The sequence below is a fragment of the Rhododendron vialii genome, chromosome 8a, assembly GCF_030253575.1.
Source record: "Rhododendron vialii isolate Sample 1 chromosome 8a, ASM3025357v1".
NCBI lineage: Eukaryota > Viridiplantae > Streptophyta > Magnoliopsida > Ericales > Ericaceae > Rhododendron > Rhododendron vialii.
Genome location: NC_080564.1, coordinates 12,371,278 through 12,381,986, shown reverse-complemented (window position 1 = coordinate 12,381,986; position 10,709 = coordinate 12,371,278). Strand labels below are relative to the sequence as shown.

Below are 10,709 nucleotides of genomic sequence, written 5' to 3'. Positions count from 1 at the left end.
AAAATAATTTTTCTTTTTCTTTTTTTAATCGGCAACAAGATTTTATTGAACTTGACAAAAAGTACATCAAGGAGGCCAAGCTCTAGATGCAAAGAAAACTAAAATAAATTTTATTTTTCTTTATTTCACCTCACTTCACTTTTTTTTTTGAGAATCCGATTCTCATACAACATTTTCAACAATTGAACGGAGCCTAGACGAAGGATCCAAACTTATTATAAGTTTCAACGAAAATATATTTAGAACACATTTAATTTTATATTTGAAAAGAGTAGGAATCTCTTTTTTTAATGTCAAATAGAGGAGAGAGAAACAATAACAAAGGTGAGTGATTTTGACACTGTTCTTTTTATAACAATATTCCTTTTTTTGTACTCTTATAATATGACAAGAGAAGAGTGGAATATTAAAAGAGATTAAATTATTTAGGGAGGATCCGTAAATCCCTTGATGCACGCAAAGCCAACCATAAGGTGCCACCAAATCCCACAACCAAATCTCGTCACTCAAATCTCTGCACCTTCCCTCACCTTATCACCTCCCATCCTCTTCCTACTTTTCACAACCCTTCTTCCTCGCGTTCCCCCTTCTCCATGCATCACGGGATATACGGACCCTCCGTGTATATATATTTTAATCTCATTATAAAAATGTCGAGAATTATAAAATAAAATAAAAGACAGTACTGCGTAAAAATCAAGGAGGAGGGGCGGCTGCTGTCCCCAAGCGTGCTGCTGGGCCCAGCTTTTGGGTCCACTCCGGTTTCGCTCCGATGATCGGAATCGTTCATTTATAGAACTCGTCGAGTAGAACAACCATGCAAAAAATTAGCTTAATTGGATAATGTTAAGTGCCTGATCGGAACCTTTTTATCTTGAAAAAAATGGATCCGAAACACTGGATCAAATCCACTGTAACCCATGGACCGAGAGTTATATGGGCTCTGATCAGGCACTTAACGATATTCAATTAAGCTGATTTTTTGCATGATTGTTCTACTCGACGAGTTCTACAAAGTGAACGATTCCGATCATCGGAACGAGACCAGAGTGGACCCAGAATCGGGCACAGCAGCACGCTGCTGTCCCCAAGGGGCAAAAATCAATCACCAGAACACAATTACTTCCTCTATCCAAAAGTAATTGTCCATATCTCCAAAAATTATTTGGTAATTTATAATACCTTTCATAGTTTTAAAATCTTTGTATAGTAAAAATAGTGAAATCTTTGGCGAGCAAAAAAAAAAAAAGAAAGTGAAATCTACCAAACAAAATTTGTGTTGAATGCAACAATAATATTTGAAATTAAATGAAAAATAGGAATATTTTGGAGAGATCTAAATAGAAAACTATGGATCATTAATTCAGGACGGAGAGAGCACAATAATAAGTCTGGGCACGATCGTCATCGGGAACATTGTCACGTGAGGGATGGGTGAGATATTTGGGGAGTTGAATGATGAAAGTGGTCCTGGGAAGCGTGAGAGTGAGTGAGGTGTGAGATTCCGTGACATCGCCCCGAAAGGCTACAGGTGTGAGAGAAGGTTGGTTTGTCAATTATCAATCGGGTTTACAGTTGGAAAGTATTTTCCTAATTTATGTCTCCTATCCCTCCCTCTGATGACATATCTCACTCGATTTGTAGCCATGGAACCAATTTTCCTTTCTTTTTCTTTTTCTTTTTTTGGCACTTACGGATTTTTTTTTTGTCCTTTCTATTTTATGGCTCTCATTCATTTTAGCAACTATGCACATGAATTTTTATGAGGTTAAATTTCACTGACACCTCGTGAGATTTTTTTTTAATGACACGTACACGTAACGTATAATAAAAAAATGAAAATAAATCCCCTGCGCTTTCTACATGTACTTCATCGCGCGATGCGTCAAACCGATAATTGTCTGTCCACATATGATGGAATGAGCTAAAAGTGTGTACGTTAATGGTAAAAAAGTACCATTTCTTATTTATTTTGGATCAAGATGAATTTTTTCCCTAATTGAAAGAGCCGTTTTGATCAAAAAAGAGAAAAATTTACTAATTGCCCTTCATTTTTTTACTCGTTGAAAGAAACGATTTTTGTCAAAAAAAAAAAGGGGGATAAAATTATTTTGGGTCCAAACAATTGAGAATTAATAGCTATCCAAACAATCTGCTTGTTCTAAATTCACCTAATGTTAGGTTCAACTTTCCTCTTAAAACTAAGTTGGACGTTAATTTTTATTTACTGTGTGGCTTAATTTGAATGCATGGTTGGGTAAAATAGTAAATATGAGCTTGATAGCAGCAAGGATAATTCAATCCTTACAATACTGAACAAACCAAATATGCACACTAGATGCAGATCCGGTCCTGAGCTAAAGTTGAAAAAGCGGCCAAATAATTTTTTTTTCCAAAAAGTAGGGGCTGCTATTATTTTGGTACCCTTTATAATAGTCTAGCAAAACGGGTCCAAACTTTAATTGTTGCTTTAGGCCCCTGAAAAATCAGGCCGACTTTGTTTCTTGCCTCACTTAAGAGCGGGAGAGTTGAAGAGCCACTTGCAACGAGTAAACTCCAAAGCAAAATTGTTAATCCCGTTTCATACCGAAGCTTACACGGAACGCAAAGCTAGGCGATCCATATCGCTTAGAATACTGGGCTGCGCCGGGCAATACCGACTGTACCGGACAATAGTATGTATCAGGATGTTTCGGACATATTTGGGTGTACCGTCAGGTAGAAAAGGACACTTCGTTTTTATTTTTTTTCCCGTGATGATCCTTGCTTTGATGATGCCGAAGACAACTTTCCCAGCTGAAAATGAGATCTAGTACTAGTCAATATGATTGGGTTGGCGCTGGAAGTCCTAAAATTGAAGGAGAACAAGATCCTTATCGTAATAACTATTATGTTCAATGACCTGATATGTTTCATAACTTTGTTTCGAGTCTTTTTGAATAACCTTTTGCTGCCTTTCATTTCACGAAACGGTTTAAACTTGGTTTATTGTTTGGAAGTCTTGCTTACATTTTGTTTTTGTTTATACTTCAAATTTTGCAACCAGATAGACATACATTGAATATATTTAAATTAACTATTAATTGCGAAAAATTTGAAACGGTACCGAGATACAGATCGGTACCAGTACGTATCATTCCAGTAGTAAAAACAATACGCTGACCGGTTCGTAAAGGACAACTTTTTTTTTTTTGGGTAAATTCGTAAAGGACAACTTTGCTCCGGAGAATTTCTAAAATTTAAAGTGTTTTGCTATTTAACTTTAACCGACCCACCATAGATTCTTATCCAATTAATTTCCTTCCAGTGGCTCGACATATATAGGAAACTCCAAGCCCGTTAAGATCGATATTTTCATTCAAACGTACCTTTTCAACAACAAAAATTCCTGTTGCTTATGGATGGAATATTTTTTGCACCCCTTAAGTCACCAATCACAATTAAATACCTTTAAGAGTCATTTCATATTCTCCAAACTTGGAGAGAGAGAGAGAGATATGCAATTTGATTTTAATTTTATTCCCTCTTCTTGAAGATGCTCCAATAGAATAGAACGTCCTCGACTAAAATGAAGAAAGCCCCTCTCACATATATATGGTATGTGAAAGAAGTGTGATTAGGATGGATAAAGTGACGTGTCACTAGCAAGTAAATGGGAAATAGTTCAATGACTTCACCATCACAAAGCTCGAACTCGTCAAAAACCAACCTCTTTTTTTTTTTTTCCTTATTAAGCATTATCGAACATTTTTTAACTTCAAGTTTAGGGAGAGGACTAAGTATTTTTGTTTCTTTTTTTGGTCAAACGGAATTTTAAGTATTTTTGTTTCACTCATTATTACCATTATTCTAAATACGTCATGGTATGAAATTATTTGGGTTACAAGATCCAACTAGATTCTAGATCAAGATTTGATATGTAATAGCTAGTTTTATTACTATGGGGAGATAGGGCAACTTCAAGTATTAAATCATGAATTATATATGAAATAAATGTTGAACTTAACTCTAATAAAAATAGTACTTCCCATGTCTCACTTTAAATGTTCCGTATGGAAATTCGTGGATTTTCAAACCTAAAGAAAACATATTTCTACATATTATTTTTGTTATTTTCTTACACCAAATTAAAGTGCTCATTAGCAATTTAATTTGGTATAAGAAAATAATATATATATATATATATATATATATATATATATATATATGTGTGTGTGTGTGTGTGTGTGTGTTTTTGTAGGATTTGAAATTACACGAATTTCTGTAGGAAATATTTAAAGTAAGACAGATGGAATAACAAACAACAATGCTATCATCACACACAAATACTTGCACTTTGTTCACTTGCAAGTTAATTTTAAGAAAAAAAATTTACTCTCTTCACGATTCTCAATAAATTTTTTTATCCATTTCTTTCTACTCATTACATTAAAAAAAAATTCAAAACCGAACAAAATTACACATAATCACTCTCACTAGGGGTGGGTTCCACCTAGGGGTGTGCATGGGTCGGACGGGTCGGGTTCGGTCCCGAACCCGCCCCGACATGTCGGGTATCAAATTTTTTTTGGCCCCCGAACCCGAACCGAACAAGTGGGAATAACCGTCCGCGTGCCCGATTTTTTTGGTAGGGTCGGGTCCGACCAAAACCGAAAATAATCTATATGGATTGGTGGGTTGGGTCGAGTAAGAAAAGCAGCACCCCGAGCCCCGAACCGAAAACTGATTTTTTTCAAAAATAAAAATAAAAATGAAACCGTACCCGACCGAACCACATGTTCGGCCTCGCCCAAGACACCCTTCGGGTCGGGTCGGGTCGGGTTCGTCGAGTCGTGGGTTTTTTGCACACCCTTAGTTCCACCCCATTGGATAAGAACAACGCGGAGCCCACAATAAGCTGTATACTTATTGTGTGAAACCCACCGGATCCATTGCAAGAAAGTGTGCAAGTGTTTATGGTTTTTTATTTTTGTGTGTGTGCGCGGGCGTTTGGTTATATGTACTCATGTAGTAACAGAGTAATCAAAAGTGATCAAGAACAAGTGTCAGTATTAGCTGGAAAATAATCGTATGACTGCTAGGTACTCTCTGGATAAGAACAACGTGGGAGCCACAATAAGTTGTATACTTATTGTCTGAAACCCACCGGATCCATTGCAAATAAGTGTGCAAGTGTTTATGAAATTTTTTTTTTGTGTGTGTGTGTACTGTGTAGGGTTATATGTACTTATGTAGTAACAGACAGAGTAATCAAAAGTGATCAGGAACAAGTGTTAGTATTAGCTGGAAAATACTCCTATGACTGCTAGGTATACTCTATTACACTAGTAGTATGATGGGAGTAAAAGCTACCCCTATTTTAAGGTTATATATATATATATGGCTACTAGACTAGACTAGACTACTAGGCGTTGAAAGTACTACTTTCTAGCAGATGTCATTGTTGCTGTTGGTAGATCTAGACTAGACCCATTGAGAATAACCGCCAAATTGAGTGATTTTGCAGTGTGCATGATGATGCTCCCATAATACCATTTGTTCAGTACCGCGCTTGCTTTCACAGTTTCACTTCAAATTCAATTTACTTTACTTCATGTACGTTGTAGTCTTTAATTCCGGCATTCGTTCCTCTCTCTCTCTCTCTCTCTCTCTCTCTCTCTCTCTCTTTTTCACTAAGCAATAAGAATTTATTAAATTTTATAATAATTATAAAGATTAAAAGGATTAAGGGCTATCGACAGAAAGCCACCCAAAACCTAAAGAAAGACAATATGCCAACCGAAAAATAAAAATCAGAGAAGACCGACCTGAAAAACACCAGAACCTAACAAACAGAAACAAAAATAAAAGCACCAAACCATCAATACCAACCCAAACAAATTAGGAGAAGCAGCCCAAGCAACCAAAAAGAAAACCAAAGCACAACGATCCAACCAAGGGGCAAACCGAAGGCCAAACCTCGGAATTAAAACTCCAAGGAGCGAGAAGCTCCTTCCGCGAGGCCATCAAGATCCTCCAAGTCATCTAGAGCGTTGATCCTTTCTGCTAATTCGTTCTCCTGCATTTTTTTAACAAATTTCCTTAACAAGAAATTCCTCCCCCCTCTAGGCTCAATGCCTAACCTATGTTGACCAACATCCAAAGTTTTCCGAGCCTCCTTGAACAAAAGAGAAGAAGAACACCCTTCTTTTTCCTAAGGATTTGGTTATCGATTTTACCACCAATCTCCGCGATATGTGTTTTCTTCATAATCTTCCTCTTCAATCTTCTCACTCTCCTTTTCAATTTAAGGATGGCATTAGAGGACAATGTATCACTAGAGCGCATCTCCCCTCTCTTTTCTGCATGCCAACCCCAAGAGAATGAAAATCATATTGGTCCCCTCTCAGATATTGGAGTTGTGAAGCCTTCTTAGATTGGTCCCCACTTGATAGTTGGCATTCGTTCCTTTCTTAGACTTCACTATCCCACACAAATACTAATAGCTTGACAACCATTGGATAAATGAACATGACTAGTGACGGCTCTAGAAATTCTGAGAATGGTGTTCAAAAATATCTATTGCTTCTAGAAACCACAACTGTATATGCACAAAAAAAATTATCTATTACTTTGGTTGTATACATTGAATTAATTTGTGGGTTGCATGTTCAAATATTTTGAATAGGGCGTTCAAAAGGGCTATGGGCATGGGCACAGGGGTGGAGCTATGTTGGGGCCTAGAGGAAGCCTAACCCCCCTGGTTTTTGCTCCCCGAGCATCCGAGTTTTAAATTTTTATTTTTTATATACCTAAATATGAATATTATTGATAATTATTTATGTGTAATTACTTATAATCTTAATAATTTTAGTTTGATTTGATAAAAAAAAAAACTTGTTATTTCATTCTTATTTCTCAATTTCTTTTATAAATAAAAGATAAGCATGTGACAATTGAAGTAGCATAAGGGAAAAAAAACAAAAATGATTGGTATTACTATACTATAACTGCAATATGCTAAAATCATTTCAATGTATAAATGTAATGCATTGGAAATCAAAACCTTATGATATAATAAGTATATGTTCCGATAAAAAATATATGTCTATTGAACCGGCCCTTGAGCTCAAAATCCTGGCTCCGCCATTGCTTATAGATTACTGCTTTATGGGTTGAATTGTCCAGCCTATGGGTTATGGGGCATTTCGCCCGATATACCTTCTAGAAACTCTGTGGCAGGTATGAATCACTTCAAAAACCAAATTCAGTTGTTCCTCGTCGTGTGCTTCTCCCCCTTCATTTTCTTTAATTTATGCTCATGACAGTTCTCGCTAAATTACTGGGTGCATGTTTTCGGATGCCAAAACTTGAACTAAATCATAGTAAGCGAGCTAGCTATTCATGGTGTAAATTTAATTTTCAAGCCTGCGGGTATTTTAACTAGTTTCAACTGGTGGGCTTATGGTGATCATTTCACGAATTTGTTGGTTGGTTTTGCGGTGTCATTGAAAAAAATATTCTTTTTTGTGTACGTCGGAGCTAAAACTTGTAAGTTGTGGAATCAAATAATGGGAGTTTGGCCGTGAGATACGGTAGAAATTGACTTTTAAAAATAGGGTTTCTAAGGTATATCTTTATATATTATGTGTAAGGTCAATTGCCTGAAAATCTAATAGCATTACGCTATAGATATTCTAATCGATTCTTAATTTTAACTCACTAGAATTAAGTGACCCCACTTTAAATTCCTCTCACTGATCCTCCGGCCGGCACATCACTGGTTGAATTAAAATCAAACAAACTCCACTAATTAAATGTATTAATGATAGTTTTTCAATATTTTACTTAATTAACTCCAAAGTCGTATATGAAACGACTAATCTAATTTATGTAATGTGTTAGGAGAAACACATTGCTCATGACTTGGCTGGGGAGATGGCTTATCGGGTGTAGGGTTCTAGCCTTTTCTTTTTGGCAATAAAACAGATATGCATATAATTAGTTGCGTATTTCATTAATCCGTCAGGGAGTATTTCCCTCAAAACCACATAGCTAATTATGCATAGGGTATCTCATGACCTTGAATATTGTACTGGGGCCGAAGCTCGGGTTCAACTGCTATGTGCTATCAAGTATGTTTTGTCTTACCGGCCAAGCGACTAAAGCTTGAATTGATCAAGGATTACATAGTATATGATATGATGAACGAGCTCTTAATTACTACTTAGCCGCTAGCTAGCTAGTCATGCGACCATTTTCCTCCCTCCCCCTTGTTTGCCTGACTCTTTGAATTCAAGTACTGTATTACATATGTTTAAGTGCCAACCTAAGCCTGAATATCAGGCAGGTGTTAGAATAACAATAGGTACTTTGTTTAGGTTATGGTCCTAATGACTTTGTGTGTATCCCTAATGTGGTACTCTCTTTCGTAGTCTAATTTGATATTCCGCTTGACCAAAAAAAAAAAAAAAAAGTGCCAACCTAAACATAGTTGGGATTTTTGCTCAAGGTAGTGATGTGGTCGCCCTTAATCTGTTTAATCCTTGTATTTTACTAATTTGTTCTCTCTTAAATTAATAAAATTTCTCTTTGCTTAGCAAAAGAAAGGGTTTTATATCATTTATTGTATTGATTTTTTGATGATGTCCAAATAGGGCCGGTAGATCTAAGAACAAGTTTCTTGAGAAAGAAAAGGGTAGTAAGATCAAGGCCTCAAAGACGACGACAAAATCAGTACCAATAAAAGAAATTAGGATTATTTGATAGGAGTAATGAAAGGGAAGAGGAAGTTACCTACGTCAGACGCTTCGCTATCCTTATATAGATGTGCTCATGTTACTAAAGGTCAAACGCGATCCCAAACCGCCACGTGTCCTCCTACAGTGGAGAGAAATAAAGGAGACAGTTATTCATGGGCGTGACTGTGGTTGTGCCAAATATATAATTCGATATACATGTACACAAGAATTATTTAGCTCAATGGGATCATAAAATTAAGAAGTTTCATCGAAGATATGCAAATGTTTGATATCTACATCTGGTTAGCTTTTAATAATAATGGGTCTATTCAATCTGTTGTTTACTGGAAAATGTCCGACACTACCCACAAATCACTCACAAATCAACTTCAAAATTTAGTATAGATAAGTTGCTTTGAATTTACATTTTCATTGTCAATTTCATTTTTCTAATTACCAAGTATTGAAGAAAGTTCTTTCGGAGCACCAATTTGACATGTTGATCTTTTTATTTTTTTAGGAAACGAAAACATAAAATAAAATGCACGTAAATATAAGTGCATAGAAGGGCCCAACCGGGTTTGAACCGATGATCTCTTGATCTGCAGTCAAATGCTCTACCACTGAGCTATGGATCCTTATTTGTGTTGATCTATTGATTCTAAGGGTCATTTACCCTAACTTAATTTTTAAGTTAGAATTTTGTCTTTGGCGAGAATTTATTTCGTTTAATTTTAAAAAAAAATAGTAATTATTCATACCGATGAGAAGAATTTAAAAAATAAAATAACAATGTCAAAAACTTAAAAAATATATTGCTAAAGATAAAATATATGTACATGAAACAATCAAATTTTTTGAGATATATAATTTTGTACTTTTTGTTCTCTTATAAAGTTTAGTTCTATATTGATAAGGACCTTAAATGCGGACCTTAGGTGTGGACCTCATAGTTCGGAGCCTCGCGCTAATAACCAAAGCTGTTTAATTTGTTTAAAACATGTTTTTAAAAGGATCCATAAATTTCTCTAAAATGACACACGTGCATGTACGGCAGAACAAAATGACTCTCTTCTGATTATGACTGAAGCTCCCTTATCTATTACTATAAGAGATAGCCTAAACTAGTGCATGTGTGTGGATCCCATTGAGCTAAATAATTGGATCTCGTTGTTGGTTTCTTACCAAATTCAAGTTTTAGGTGTTTTTTTCTTCCTGGTTTGGGCTCAGTTTGTTGGGCCTAAATTGGTTGCTCCGTGTGGTTAGGAGATGAGAGTTTTGGGTGATCAGACCGATGTACCCAAGTTTCTATTGACTCTGTACTTTGTGTTATGAAGTAATGAAATCTATCTTTTTGCCAATAAAAAAAAAATTAGGATGGAGAGCGTTTGTTTAAGTGCGTGAAGTTGTAGAAGAGTAATAAATTACCTTTTCGCGTGGCTGAGCAGTGCCATGTGTACATGCAACAATGGTCCGGGAGAATGCAGTGAGTAATTTTTTGGAGCAAACAAGGACTTGAAATGTTGAACATCTTAAAACCTAAGTTTGATTCTTGTTTTCCTTTTTTTTTTTAGGCGTGTCTTTAATATGATACTTAGTCTTTATAACTCTGGCTTTCTAGTTTAATTTATGGGTACTTCCGTTTGCAAAAAAAAAACAAGGGCTTGAAATGTAGATGTAAAAGGCCTTGCCAGTTGCTGTTGTGCTGCACTTTTCAATGAAGCTCATAATTACCATACCGGTTATGTTGCTTAGTTTTCAGTTTTTCTTTTTAGGCTTGATAAGATGGGTCTAATTTCTCATTTTCACTTTCGATTGCTTAACTTCTAAAATTTACTGACCATAAAGAAAGATAAGATATCTTTTTTTGCTCGGCAAAAGAAAGATAAGATATCGAAAAACATCCCGAACTGACTATGCTAAGGACTTCACTGACTTCTATCTTTTTTTCTCTATTTTTGCCTAGAGAGCGATATCTGAATATCAAAA

The 10,709-nt window shown here is 35.8% G+C and overlaps 1 non-coding gene across 1 annotated transcript; it reads right to left on the bottom strand.

The window, feature by feature from the left end:
* Positions 1-9,286: 9,286 nt before the first annotated feature.
* On the bottom strand, positions 9,287-9,358 carry TRNAC-GCA (transfer RNA cysteine (anticodon GCA)). Its single transcript has one exon. It is a non-coding gene; the product is annotated as a tRNA-Cys (tRNA).
* Positions 9,359-10,709: the final 1,351 nt, after the last annotated feature.